This window comes from Sminthopsis crassicaudata, chromosome 3 (genome assembly GCF_048593235.1).
Source record: "Sminthopsis crassicaudata isolate SCR6 chromosome 3, ASM4859323v1, whole genome shotgun sequence".
In the NCBI taxonomy this organism is placed as follows: domain Eukaryota; kingdom Metazoa; phylum Chordata; class Mammalia; order Dasyuromorphia; family Dasyuridae; genus Sminthopsis; species Sminthopsis crassicaudata.
The window spans coordinates 291,793,913-291,807,800 of record NC_133619.1 but is presented as its reverse complement, the minus strand read 5'-3'; the positions used below and the strand labels follow the sequence as shown (position 1 = coordinate 291,807,800).

The 13,888-nt window shown below is 31.4% G+C and overlaps 2 pseudogenes; both read left to right on the top strand.

The window, feature by feature from the left end:
• Nucleotides 1-8,094: 8,094 nt before the first annotated feature.
• LOC141561395 (heterogeneous nuclear ribonucleoprotein Q pseudogene) lies at nucleotides 8,095-9,036 on the top strand (annotated as a pseudogene).
• A 57-nt stretch (nucleotides 9,037-9,093) lies between these two features.
• LOC141561396 (heterogeneous nuclear ribonucleoprotein Q pseudogene) lies at nucleotides 9,094-9,783 on the top strand (annotated as a pseudogene).
• Nucleotides 9,784-13,888: the final 4,105 nt, after the last annotated feature.

Below are 13,888 nucleotides of genomic sequence, written 5' to 3'. Positions count from 1 at the left end.
GGGAATGAGAAAAAATTTGGAAAACAAAATTTTACAAAAATGAATATTGAAAACTTTATTTTCATTTAGGAAAATAAAATACTATTTAAAAGAAAAAAAAATAAAAGCAAAATTTCAAAAGTCAGATCGGAAAGACACCTGGAATGTTATTTAGAACAGATATTTTTCATATAAATAAATTTGAGTTTAGTAACTTTTTATGACTGAATTTCAAAACAGTTACAATATGCAATATACAAGGCAGTTTCCTCAATGACAACTTTTCTATGTTAATGAAATCTTTGGTCTAAAATCCTCCCCTAACTTCATCTAATACACAGGCATACAAAAAAAAATGCAGTCAGTAGACATTACTTGTTTTAGAATTTTGTTAGTGAAAAGGAGGAGAAAGAATGTTAGTTTGTGAAAGTGGAAGGTGCATATTTTTGTTTGATGATTTTTAGAGCTACGAAAAATCCAAAAAAAATTTGTAGATTGGCAAAAATAAAAAAGATCTTATTAGGGAGGGAGAGACTGAAAATGCATGAGGAAATGGGGGATGACTAAGGGAGAAATATTATAGATAGAACTGAAAGAAACATCACTGATGCTAAAGTATGTTCAGTTGTCTTTCCAGATGGAATCCAACCTGATCCTGTAAAAGTAGAAAACAGGAGGAGAGGCTGGGTGAAAACATAAAAAAGAATAAAATAATGAAGCTCAGGCAGTTCAGCTGACCTTTACTTTTTAACAATAAGGAGCAGAAGATGTGCTGCTGATTGATCAGGGCAGGGACAGAAAAAAGATGTGAGGAGAGAAGAGAGATTCGGAACAGTTATTATAGGTGATATTCTATAGAATTAGAGCATTTTTATGTAGCAATGTGGACCCAACTGAAGATAGATAGTAGTCATTTGCAGTGGACCAGGTCGAATGTGATTTTCTGATTTCCTCCAGCAGTATTCAAAAACTTTTTTGTAGTAACATCTGTTAGCTGGAAGAAATTCTCCTGTGATGCTGCAAGGTCACTGTTGAACAGATCTTATTCAGAGGAGAGAAAAGGACATAATAAAACCAGGGAAAAGATCACCCAGAGTGATCCTGAAGTTAAGGAGTTTTAGTGTTCCAAAGAGCTTGCAATCTATTAAATTTTAATTTTAATTTATTATTCTTGGCAACTAATTGGAAATATGGTTATTTCTTCTTGCTGTCTCTTTCTATCATGGCTATACAAATAGACATCTTAACTGTATTCTCTAACAGTCAGTGTCCTTGGGAAATGATTCTGCTCCTTACTGAAGTGAGAGCTCTAGGCTGAGGAAAGAATATTACTCAACAAAATCAAATTTTCATCCCTTGGAAAGGAAATGGATACATGAAGTAAATTATTTAAGACTAGAATCTGGCACTACTTCAAGAAGATTCACACAAATATTATCATTTTAAAATGTTTTAAATTTATCAATATTAGCAACGAAGAAGAGCTGAGAAAATGTGATTGTCCCTTTCTTTTAAAAAAATTAATTAAATGTATTTATTTAATATATTTCCAGTTACATACAAAACAAGTTTTTTTACATTTTTAAAAAGATTTTTGAGGTCTAGTCTCTCTCCCTTATTCCCACCCATAATTAAGAAACCACATGCGAAGTTATGCAAAACATTTCAATAAAAGTCAAGTTGTGAAAGAAAACATACTTCTTCCACACTAATGAAAATAAAACTCTCAAAAAAATTAATTTAAAAAGAAAAAGGGGAATAGAGAAACAGAGAATGTTTTTATCTGTAATTAGACATGATCAGTTCCTTATCTGGATATGAAGCATTTTTCATCATAAGTCATTCAGTGGATGATTATACTACTGAGAATAGCAAAGACATTTACAGTTGATCACCTCAGAAGACTGCTATGACTTTGTATATGGTGTATTTCACTTGCTTCATAAATAATTTAGTTCTTTATGATAATTACTTTTCCCCAAAGAACATCTTTCTCATCATCATTTCCCAGATAACAATAATATTCCATCACAAACACATACCACAGTTTGTTGAGTCATTTCCAAATTGATAAGACATACCTTTAATTTCTTTTCTTTTTTTTTTTTTTTTTGGCCCTGAAAAAGAGATGTTTTCAATATTTTTTGTACATGCAGCTCATTTTATTTCTGTTTTTCCCGGATCTCTTTTGATATTTATGCCTAGTATTAGAGCTGTTCGGTCAAAGGGTATGCATGAATTTATAGCCCTTTGAACACATCATGTCTTTTGATCATTTATCAATTGTGGCATGGCTTGTAATTTTTTTAAATAATTGTGACAGTCCCCTGTATGTTTGAGAAATGAAAACTTTTCAAAGATACTTGCTTCAAAAATATTTTTGCAATTAATATTGCTAATTGTATTTCTCCCAATTTATTCTCTCTTTTTACCCTTTCCTTTTTCAAAAGTGTCTTGCTGCTGATCACTCCATGCTCCAATATATCTTTCTTTTATCACACTCCCCACTTCCCATATTCCACTCCTTTAATTTTCCTGCAGGATAGGATAGATTTCTGTGCCCCTGTTGAGTATGTTTGTTATTTCCTATTTGAGCCAATTGCTTAGAATAAGGTCCATCTTCTCATCTTCTCCCCCCTTTCTCTTCACTATAAAAGCTTTTTCTTGCTTCTTTTTTATGGCAGATAAATTGCACCATTCCACTTCTCCCTTCCACTTTTCAGCATACATTCCTTTGTCACACCTTAATTTCATCATTTAAAAAAAAAAGATTTTATCCCTTCATATTCAAGTCACACGTGTGCCTTCTGTCTATATAGTTCCTCAAACTGCCATAATAATGAGAAAATTCTAATGAATTACAAGTATCATTCTCCCATGTAGCAATGTAAACAGATAAATCTTATTAAGTGCATGATTATCTTTTTATGCTTCTCCAGAGAACTGTATTTAAAAGTCAAAATATCCATTCAGAACTACTTTTCTTTCATCAAGAATACTTGAAAGTACTCTTTTTATTGATTAGATTATTATTGGTTGTAATCCTAGATCCATATGTCTCCAGAATATCATATTCTAAGCCCTCTGGTTCTTTAATGGAGAAGCTATTAAAAATTTCTCTCTTTTTTTTCCTGATTATATTATATTATATTATATTATATTATATATATATTATATTATATATATATTATATTATATTTTTTTCCTGATTATATTATATTATATTATATTATATTATATTTTATATTATATTATATTATATTATATTATATTATATTATATTATATTATATTTTCCTGATTATATTTTCCTGATATATTGGAATTGAATTGCTTGCTGTATACTTGCAATATTTTCTCCTTGATTTGGTAGTTGCAGGATTTAACTTTAATATTCCTATGAATTTTCATTTTTCTCTTTCAGGAGATGATAGGGGATCAATTTCTATTTTACCCTCAAGTTCTAGAGTATCAGGGCAGTTCTTTGATAATTTCTTGAAAGATGATGTCCAGACCAATTTTTTATCATGAATTTAAGGTATACCAGAAAAATTTAAATTATCTTTCCTGGATCTATTTTCCAATCTGTTGTCTTGTCAATGAGGTGTTTCACACTTTTTTTCCATATTTTTTTCATTTCTTAGTTTTCCTTTATTGTATCCTGATTTCTCATGAACTCTTTAGCTTCCATTTTCTCAGTTCTCATTTTGAAATAATTATTTTCCTCAGTAAACTTCCTTTCACAATTAACAAATTTTGTTTTTTAAATAATAGCATTTTATTTTCAAAATACATGCAAAGATAGTTTTCAACATTCATTTTTGCAAAATCTTGTGCTCCTAAATTTAAAAAAAATATTTTATAATTATAACTTTTTTTGACAGTAGATAAGCTTGGGTAATTTTTTACAATATTATCCCTTGCACTCACTTCTGCTCTGATTTTTCCCTTCCTTTCCTCCACCCCTTCCCCAGAAGGCAGGCAGTCTTATACATGTTGAATATGTTATAGTATATCCTGTATACAATATATGTGTGCAGAACCGAATTTCTTGTTTTTGGTTTTTGTTTTTGGTTTTTGTTTTTTGTTTTTTGTTTTTTTTTGAACCTAACTTAATACACTGATCAACCACTGTATTTCTTAAGCGGTGCAAATGGTTTTGGTGACAGATGCTTTATAATATACTTTTAGGTCTATCCTTCATTTGAATTTTTCTTTAATTCCCTTGAAATTTTTGACCTCTTGTTTTTCAGATGAACTTTGTTACTATAATTTTTAGCTCTGTAAAATACTTTCTCAGAAATCTGATTGGCATGGCACTGAATAAGTATATTAATTTAGGCAGTATTATCATTTTATTTATATTAGCTTAACCTACTCATAAGCATTTCATATTTTTCTAGTTGATTAGAATGTTTGGAATGTGTTTTGTTATTGTGTTCTTATAGTTCCTGACTTGTAGACTCCCAAATATATTTATATTATTTACAGTCATTTTAAGTGGGATTTCTTTTTGTCTCTTTTGCTACTGTATTTTGTTGTTAACATATAGAAATGCTGATGATTTATGGGGATTTATTTTGTATCCTGAATCATTGCTGAAGTTGTGAATTCTTTCTAATAGATTTTTAGTTGATTCCTTCTATGTATACCATATCATCTGCAAAGAGTGATAATTTGCTTTCTTCATTACCTACTCTAATTCCTTAAAACTAATTTCTAATTTATATACTTAACATATATTTTATCATATTTAAAATAAAAATGCTTCCAAATATTGCTTCTCAATTTTTATTTAAGTTTTCACATTAGTAATCCTTAATCTTACTTCTTTTTGCAAAACATTTCATGTCAATAGATTGTGAATTTTCCTCAGCCAAAATCAAGGTGACTTGAAGTAACAATTATTATTTATCACGCTATGTTGATTGTAAAATATAGAGATTTTTTCCAAAATTATATAATCTAATAATAATGATACACATAACACATACATGCTATATACAGAGAGATACAGAAAATGGAATTGACAACAGCTATTTAAGAGAAAAACAAAATGTTGTAGGATTGGTTGTAAATAAGTTTTATATTCACATCATTGGGCTGGTATCCAATATTCATAATTAATGCTTTTCTTTTTATATCACTCACAAATTAATTACTTATTAAGATACCATTTCTTCACATGCAAGTTGACATTTTTGATTTACCTCATTTATTTTTGTAGAAAACACCTTCTCTGGCCTCTCATATGGAGATGAAAAGACATCTATACTCAAGTTCTCATTCTGCTAACTGATCCATATTGATTGAGAATTTCTAGTGTTGTGCAGCATGGGATCTACATTTGTGTTCTTCTACCCCCTCTTTTAATTGGTTTATAGTTCAAGACTTTCAATACTTCCTCCTAAATTTCCAAAAATTGTTGATACTTGTATGTATTTGTATATATGTGATGTGTATAACTTTATACTTGAGAATAACTTAAAGTAGAAAGTTCTAGAATTCACTACTAATTTGGAAAGTCTGGCTAAAATGAGCATTTTTATTGTATTTATTAAGTTCTGACAATTAGGCAGGTTATTTTAGTGTTCTACTAATGGTATAGTCAAATATTGCCTTTAGTAATTATTTGAGTCATCTAAAACTTAGCAAATATATTTGAGATAATTTTCTAAGCTGCTGAATTACTAATGACAAGCAAACTTTCACATAATTAAAATGTATTTCAGATGGGATTTGAACTCAGGACTTCTTGAAACCCAAATTAGCATTTTATAGAAGACTATTGATATCCATCTGCTATGGTTTTTGAAATAGAGCTTAAAAGATTCCTATACAAAATAAGTTGAGAATTTTGGCAATTTTCTACATAACATCACTTATATCTCCAGATTTCAGATTCTTCAAATACAAAAAGAGACAATTGTATTTATTCTGTCTTTTTCCTCTTCCTACCTATCTTTAGTCTATATATCCATTTATATAGCATAACTGATTTGTCAAAAAACAAGCTTTTTCAAACTATCAATATTTTTGTTTCCACACCCTATACTGTTGGTTTAAAAACAAATCTCATTTACTTGTTAGTTTTAAATTTTGTTTTTCATCAGAGCAGCAGTTTTTTAATGTTTATGTATATGATGTGGACTCCTTTGGCAGTAAGGTGAAAACTGTTGATTCTCAAAATAATATTTTTAAATTCATAAATTAAAGTAAATAGAATTTTTAAAAAAGGTAAATCAATGCTATTGGCATAATTATTAAATTTTAAAAAGCTCATATACTCCAAGTTAAGAATTGTTTGCCTTAGAATACAGAAAACTCACCTCATGATACTACAGACAGATATTGGTAACCAAAGCTAAAAGGAGGCAGAAATCATTAATTCAACTGCCTCTCAGGTATAAATAATGCTGCATAGAAACATATGAATGATATTATTATCCAATAAACTTTTGGTTCAATGTCCATAGACAGAGTATCCAATTATTTATCTATACATTATGCAATTTCCTCTTCTAAGATTATTATCACAAATACAATTAGTAGAAATCACAACTGAAATAGTACATTTCCAATATAAATCTGACATTCTTTCTACTATACATCTGCCTCTTTTGGGAAGTGGTATGTGAAAATGTAAGTGGAACATTCTAACAATTTAAATGGAATGAGCTTTCATCAGACTTTCCTTGGTTGCTAAGGATTCTTCAATGTATCTTGCCACATATTGTATTTATGGATTAATTTCTTTGTTTGCGTAAAGTGTTCCTTCCCATCACAGTTTGATTTATCTATTGGGAAAGGTTTACCCAAGATAGGTCTTAATGCTTACCCAAGATAAGCCAAGCTACAGAGTTTGTTTCCCATTTGATCAGACTTTGATCCTATGGGATAAACTAATTAGTTTAAGTGTTTGGCCAGAGGAAGGGGTGGGAGAATATTTTATATTAAGATGCATTGCTGCATAAGAAATTCACTGCAGCAACCACACCTTCAGTCATTTCACAGTCTCAAAGATGAAATTCCAATGACATTTACATGGCTATATTTTAGAAATCCAGGAGCAGGAAAAATCTTGGATCCTTCAAGTACTCAATTACATTGCTTGATCTATTTACAAATCAATTATTTGAGTCTACTTAGCCCAAGTTACAAATATATATATATATATATATATATATATATATATATATATAAATTTATATTTATTATAAATAATAAGTTTATTTTTCTCAATTTATAAATAACTAGATTTGACTTTTTAATTTTGAGTTGTCTATATTTCTTTGCTCATTGTGGTCCCATGATAGGGATTGAAATACAGCAAAGAGTGGATTGATTTTTCTCACAGTTTTATTGCAATATAAAACATTGTCCTTTGCATTGAATATATGATGCAGAAAATAGACAATGAGATTCCAAGTTTTTAAACATAGATTCTAATCCTGTTTCTGCCACTGGGTAACTGTATGTCATTGAACAAGTTGTTGCCTTCCCTAGGTATATGATATCTATCCAACAAACACAACATCACTGGAAAGTAAATGCTATTTTTTTTTTTTTTTTTTTTTTTTACCATTTTATAATTGAGGAAACTGAATTAAACACAACAAGCAAGATAACTATGGGAATTGTGTGAACTAAACTGAACTGGATCCAGAATTAAGCCACAAGATTGACTTAGTGTGATTCATTGAATTCCCACAATTCCCACTCAAATGACTTGTCCAGGATCATATAGCTAGGGTCTGAGGTTAGATTTCAACTCAGACCTTTCTGACTTCAGGACCAATACTTTATCCTCTATAAGTACCCATTTATTAAATGCAATATATATGGAGACATTATTCATGTTGTGCTTTCATAAGATAGATATAAAATTAATTACATCATCCTATTCCTGATTTTAAAATTAATGATAGAGGCGTGACCCAGTGTAGTCGTCTCCGTCTCAAGTCAGCACGGGAGAGAGAAAGAGGGGCTGAACCCCTCCCGGGGAGAAAGCTCCACTCGCGCCAGACATAGTGAGCAGCGAGCACGCGATTCCCGCAACCCGATCCCCTCGGACAGGATTTACCCGCGGCAGCCCAACGGGGAGATCTCTGGAAATATGGCTACTGAACATGTTAATGGGAATGGTACTGAAGAGCCCATGGATACTTCTTCTGCAGTTACCCATTCTGAGCATTTCCAGACATTGCTTGATGCTGGTTTACCACAGAAAGTTGCTGAAAAACTAGATGAAATTTACGTTGCAGGTTTAGTTGCACACAGTGATCTAGATGAAAGAGCTATTGAAGCTTTAAAAGAATTTAATGAAGACGGTGCATTGACAGTACTTCAACAGTTTAAAGACAGTGATCTCTCACATGTTCAGAACAAAAGTGCCTTTTTATGTGGAGTCATGAAGACATATAGGCAAAGAGAAAAACAGGGGACCAAAGTGGCCGATTCTAGCAAAGGACCAGATGAGGCAAAAATTAAGGCACTCTTGGAAAGGACAAGCTACACACTTCATGTGACCACTGGGTAGAGGAAATATGGGGGACCCCCTCCAGATTCAGTATATTCAGGACAACAGCCCTCTGTTGGCACAGAGATATTTGTGGGAAAGATTCCAAGAGATCTATTTGAAGATGAACTTGTTCCATTGTTTGAAAAAGCTGGACCTATTTGGGATCTGCGCTTAATGATGGATCCCCTTACTGGTCTAAATAGAGGATATGCTTTTGTAACTTTCTGTACAAAAGAAGCCGCTCAGGAGGCTGTTAAACTGTATAATAATCATGAAATTCACTCTGGAAAACACATTGGTGTTTGCATCTCAGTTGCAAATAATAGACTTTTTGTTGGGTCTATTCCCAAGAGTAAAACAAAGGAGCAGATTCTTGAAGAATTTAGCAAAGTAACAGAGGGCCTTACAGATGTCATTTTGTATCACTAACCGGATGATAAGAAAAAGAACAGAGGTTTTTGTTTCCTTGAATATGAAGATCACAAAACTGCTGCTCAGGCCAGGCGTAGGTTAATGAGTGGCAAAGTGAAAGTCTAGGGAAATGTGGGCACAGTTGAATGGGCTGATCCTATAGAAGATCCAGATCCTGAAGTCATGGCAAAGGTGAAAGTGCTATTTGTGGGTAACCTTGCCAATACTGTAACAGAAGAGATTTTAGAAAAAGCATTTAATCAGTTCGGGAAACTGGAACGAGTGAAGAAACTAAAGGATTATGCATTCATTCATTTTGATGAGAGAGATGGTGCTGTAAAGGCAATGGAAGAAATGAATGGCAAAGACTTAGAAGGAGAAAATATTGAAATTGTTTTTGCTAAGCCACCAGATCAAAAAAGGAAAGAACACAAAGCTCAGAGGCAAGCAGCTAAAAATCAAATGTATGATGATTACTACTATTATGGTCCGCCTCACATGCCCCCTCCAACGAGAGGTTGAGGCCGTGGAGGTAGAGGTGGTTATGGATATCCTCCAGATTATTATGGATATGAAGATTATTATGATTATTATGGATATGATTACCATAACTATCTTGGTGGATATGAAGATCCATACTATGGTTATGAAGATTTTCAAGTTGGAGCTAGAGGAAGGGGTGGTAGAAGAGCAAGGGGTGCTGCTCCTTCCAGAGGTCGCGGGGCTGCTCCTCCCCGTGGCAGAGCCGGTTATTCACAGAGAGGTGGTCCTGGATCAGCAAGAGGCGTTCGTGGTGTGAGAGGAGGTGCCCAACAACAAAGAGGCCGCGGGCAGGGAAAAGGGGTCGAGGCCGGTCCTGACCTGTTACAATGAAGACTGACTTGCTATGTGGGATTACACCAGAAGCTTGCAGTGGAGTAATGGTAAGGAAATCAAGCAACCTTAAGTATCTCGGCTGTATAGGAGCATATTCCATTGCAGAAGACCTTCCTATGAAGATCATGGAATCAAAATACGGGACATTGAACTAATACTTGGACTTTGATATGAATTTCTTTAACAGTTTCTCTGCAGTGCAAGTTATTAAAACTAAAGCTACTCTATTTTCCCAATGTGTTCAAACAAAATCCTTCATAACTTCCAGCATGGTATCTTAATAAAGAATAAAGTTCTCTTTAAAAAAAAAAAATTAATGATAGAGAATGTGATACATCCACAAAAAACAAGGAGTCATAATTACAAAATAAATATTTTATAATGAAGAATACAATATGTAACAAAGGTAAGTGCAAATAATTATTGGAGGGAAATTTTTAAAAAATAATATTTTTTCCTAGGATGATGGTCAGGGAAGTTTTTTTTTTTTTTTTTTTTTTTTTTTTTTTTGCAAAAGTACTATTTTTATTGGTCCTTTGATAATTGAAAGCATTTAAAATAGAGATTATTTTTTACATTATTCTTTAATAAGGAAGAGCACAAATCATGTTGTCTTAGCTAGGGCTTAATATGTAAATGTTTTAGTAACAGATACTTATTTCCAGTGTCTCCAAATAAAAGTTCCTTAGCTAAGAGAAAATTATTTAAAGTACATAATGTTTTGAAAAGTTATTTTTGAAAATAAACAATGAAATTCTCTTAAGTGAATGTAGTAATCATTTAGCATTTTGGCTCCCTTTTTATTTCCTCATTTTAATTATTCATTATTCTTATAACAAGTGAATAATTTATTCTCTATCTACATTTTATGAAAATATTATTATATCAGGATATTACAATAAGTTAAATACAAGACAACTTTGGAAGGGAGGATACTGGTAGTTTAGGCACAGTGATCAACAAAGGAAAGTAAGATAAACCCTGATTTGAAACTTGAAGAGGAGAAAAAAATAGTCTAAATAGAGAAACAAGTGTAAAGATAGAAGATACAATGTGAGTTTTTATATATATATATATATATATATATATATATATATATATATATATATATATATATATATATATATATATATATATATAGGAGTACACATTTTATACTAGAATCATTATGAAGTTATTATTGTTTCCCTTCTAATCTTATATGCATTAGTTTTGTTTGTACAAAACTTTTTCAATTTAACATAATCAAAGTTTTCTACTTTGTGATCAATACTGATCTCTAGTTTTTCTTTGGACATGAATTAATTCCTTTTCCACAGGTCTGAGAGGTAAACTATCCAATGTTCTTCTAATTTATAATCTCATTCTTTATGCCTAGGTCATGAACCCATTTTGACCTGATTTTGGTGTATGCTGCTAAGTGTGGGTCAATGCCTACTTTCTGCCATTTTAATTTCCAATTTTCTCAGCAATTTTTGTCAAACATTGAGTTCTTATCCAAAAAGCTGCAGTCCTTGGGTTTGTCAAACATTAGATTATTAAAGTTATTAGTTATTTTGTCCTTTGGACCTAACCTATTCCACTGATCAACTAGTCTATTTCTTAACCAATACCAAATGGTTTTGGTAACCACTGTTTGATAATATCATTTTAGATCTGGTACAGCTAGGCCAATTTCATTTGATTTTTTTTTTCATTAATTCCCTTGAAATTCATGACCTTTTGTTTTTCCATATGAACTTTGTTGTTGTTGTTCTTGTTGTTGTTGTTGTTGTTTTCCTAGGTCATTAAAACATTTTTTGAGGCGTCTGATTGGTATTGTGCTAAATAAATAGACTAGTTTAGTTATATTGTTATCTTTATTATATTTGCTTGCCCTATCCAAGGGCATTTAATATTTTTACAATTGGTTAGTTCAGACTTAATTTGTGTGTAAATGTGTAAAGAGTTTTGTAGTTTTACTCATATACTTTCTGATTATCGTCTGACAGTTAGATTGCTAAATATTTTATACTATCAGTAGTTATTTTAAATGGAATTTCTCTTTGTAACTCTAACTGTTGGATTTTGTTAGTGGCATATAAGAATGCTGATAATTTATTTGGGTTTATTTTGTATCCTGCAACTTTGCTAAAGGTGTGGATTATTTCTAATAACTTTTTAGTAGACTATTTGGGGTTCTCTAAGTATACCATCATATCACTATCAAAGAGTGATAATTTGGTTTCCTCATTACCTATTCTAATTCCTTTAATCTCTTTCTCCACGCTTATTGCTAAAAGTAGCATTTCTAATACAATATTGAATAGTAATGGTGATAGTGGATAACCTTGTTTCACTCCTGATCTTAATGGGAATGGTTGCAGTTTATCTCCATTACATGTGATGCTTACTGATGATTTTAAATAGATGCTACTGATTATTTTAAGGAAACATCCATTTATTCCTATACTCTCAAGCAAAGATTCTCAAACTACAGCCCCCAAGCCAGATGTGGCCAACTGAGGACAGTTATGCAGCCCGATGGGTTATGGCAAATGGGCCGAGGGGCAGATACAGAATATCAATTTTTGTTTTTACTATAGTTCGGCCCTCCAATAGTCAGAGCAACAGTGAACTGGTCCCCTATTTAAGAAGTTTGAGGACCACTGCTCTCAAGTGTTTTTATGAATGGATGTTGGATTTTATCAAATGCTTTTTCTACATCTATTGAGATGTTCACATGGTTTTTATTAATTTGGTTATTAATATGGCCAATTATACTGATAGTTTTCCTAATATTGAACCAGCCCTGCATTCCTGGTATAAATACTATTTCACCATGATGTATTATCCTGGGGATGATATTCTATAGTGTTTTTGTTAATATCTTATTTAAGATTTTAGCATCAATATTAATTAAGGAGATTGGTCTATAGTTTTCTTTCTCCACTTTAAATTTACCTGGTTTGGGTATCAGTAGCATTTATGTGTCATAAAAGGAATTTGGTAACACTCCTTTATTCCCTATTTTTTCAAATAGTTTATATAGCATTGGAGCTAATTGTTCTTTGAATGTCTAGTAGAATTCACATGTAAATCCATCTGGTCCTGGAGATTTTTTCTTAGGGAGTTGATTAAATAGCTTGTTCTATTTCTTTTTCTGAAATGGGAACTATTTAAGCAATTTATTTCTTCCTCTCTTAATCTGGGAAGTCTATATTTTTGGATGTAGTCATCCATTTCATTTAAGCTATCAGATTTATTGGCATAAAGTTGGGCAAAGTAACTCCTTATCATTTCTCTAATTTCCTCTTCATTGGTTGAAAGTTCCCCCTTTTCATTTTTAAGACTTACAATTTGTTTCCCTCTCTCCTTTTTCTAATTAGATTTACCAAAGGTTTATCTATTTTATTGTGTTTTTTTTTTCATAAAACCAACTCTTAGTTTTATTTATTAGTTCAATAGCCTTATTTTACTTTCAACATTATTAATTTCTCTTTTTAATTTTAGAATTTCAAGTTTAGTATTTGATTGGGGGTTTTAAATTTGGTCTTTTTCTAGCTTTTTAAGTTGCAAGCCCAAGCTATTGTTCTTCTCTTTGTCTATTTTATGCAAGTAAGCCTCTAAAGATATAAAATTTCCCCTTTTTACTGCTTTAGCTGCATTTCACAAATTTTGGTATGATGTCTCATTGTTGTCATTATCTTGAGTGAAATTATTAATTTTGTGTATAATTTGCTGTTTCACCCAATCATTCTTTAAAATGAGATTATTTAATTTCTAATTACTTTTTGGTCTATTTACCCCTAAATTTTTGTTGAATGTAGTTTTTATTGCATCATGATCTGAAAAGAAAGCCTTTACTATTTCTGCCTTCCTGCATTTAATTTTGAGATCTTTATGTTCTAATGTATTGTCAATTTTTTTTAGGTTCCATGAACGGTTGAAAAGAAAGTATACTCCTTTGTGTTACCATTCAGTTTTCTCCAAAGATCTATCATACTTTATTTTCCTAATATTCTAGTAACCTCTTTAATTTCTTTCTTATTTGTTTTGTGGTTCTATTTATCTACTTCTGAGAGTTCAAGGTTGAGATCTTCCAGTATATAGTTTTGTTGTC